Source organism: Octopus bimaculoides, chromosome 3, assembly GCF_001194135.2.
Source record: "Octopus bimaculoides isolate UCB-OBI-ISO-001 chromosome 3, ASM119413v2, whole genome shotgun sequence".
NCBI lineage: Eukaryota > Metazoa > Mollusca > Cephalopoda > Octopoda > Octopodidae > Octopus > Octopus bimaculoides.
The window spans coordinates 102903809-102905678 of NC_068983.1; positions in this window are offsets into that span (position 1 = coordinate 102903809).

Genomic DNA, 1870 nt, shown 5'->3' on the forward strand with positions numbered 1-1870 from the left:
ATATATATATATATATATATATATATAAATATATATATATATATATTCTTTTACATTTTTCTTCTAGAATTACCTTTACTATAATGGCTGTGCTTGTTTCTTATTTTCAGAATCTTTAATCACTGGATTGATAAAAACTGAAAGCAGCCAGCAAATTCTAGAAATTTATGATAGCTGTTGAATCTGGTTAGAACATCAATAGCTACAGTAGTAGAAGTAGTAGTAGTAGTAGTAGTAGTAGTAGTAGTAGTAGTAGAGAACTGCTACCTCTGTTGGCAACAAAAGGACTCTCTCGCACAGTGAAAGGTAGCTTGTATGATGCTTGTGTATGAATGGCTATACTCCATGGTAGTGAGACATGGCCTCTGAATGCAAAGGATATGTATAGACCAGAGAGGAATGAAGGCAGTATGCTCTGCTAGATGTACAGCATCAGTGTGCATGAATGATAAAATGTAAATGTGTTGAGAGACCAAGTTTGACATAAGAGGAATTAAATGCAGCATGCAGAAGAGGAGATTATGTTGGCTTGGACGTGTGATGCACATGAATGAAGACAGCTGTATAAAGAAGTGCCAGTCACTGAAAGTGGATGGTGCCTGTGGAAGCGGGAAACCCAAGAAGACATGGGATGAAGAGGTGATGACTCAAGGAGGAAGTGACAATGGACCAAGATGTCTGGCAATATGAGGTTCGAGAGAAGAGCCGCCCATGTCAGCAAAACTGAGTGCTAGAAGTGTCGTGTCCCACCCACATACAACAGTTAAATTTTCCCACACCCTACCCCATGAAACCAAACTACATCCCTTCCAAACTGCATCTTTTCTTTTCCACACGTTTCCTCTTTATACACTATGATTACCTCCTACTTCCCATCCCTATCCTCACTGTACTGCTGCTTTCCCCACTCAGGTTCTCACCAGTCACTGCATTCCCCATTCCCATTCGCTACTCATGCTTCCTTAGCAATACCTGGCTACATAGAATATGACTTCCATACCTTGAGAATAAGCCCTGGCAATTGCCACCATTTATCTCTCTCTTCCTTACTTTACCATCCCATCTATGCTCTGATCCTCATTCCTTGTGAGTATACCCTGGCACTTCACCACCATCTCTCTCCTACTCTCTCTTGCACTCTTGCTGTCTCTCACTCTCTCTCCCTCTTTCCTTTGCTTTTTCCTCTGACTGAGTAACCATGAATCACATGAAGTATACCTGTTTCTGCCCTTATTCTTGATACTCTCTCTCTCTCTCTTTCCTCTTGTGCTTCTTTCTGGTTAGGTAACCAAATATCTCCGCTAGGTAACCAAATATCTCCTTTACAGCTGCATACCTATTTCTGTCCTCTTTCTTGTTACCTCTCTTTCCCCTTTCCCCCCCTATCTCTCTCTGGTTGGATAACCATGTACCTCCCCTATAGCAAGACACCTGTTTCTCTCTCCCTGTTACATTCTAACCTTTCATCGTCTGACACAAGATCATCTCCTCCAATGCTCCTTCCCCTCTCAAAAATTCTTTGTCTAGCAAGTTAATTGGTGCCCCTGCTGGTGCTGGTGCCACATGAAAAACATCCAGTCTACACTGTGAAGTGGTTGGTATTTGGAAAGGCATCCAGCTGTAAAACCATGTCAAAACTGACCGCAAGTGTGCTGGTTCCACATAAAAAGCACTCAGTCCACTCTGAAGTGTGGTTGGTGTTAAGAAGAGCATCCAGCCATAAAAACCATGTGAAAACAAACACAGAAGCCTGTCGTAGTCTTCTACCTGGCTGGCTGCTGTCAAACTGTATAACCCATGCCAGCATGGAAGGCCAACATTAAATGATGATGATACCATATATATATATATATATATATATATTCTGTTG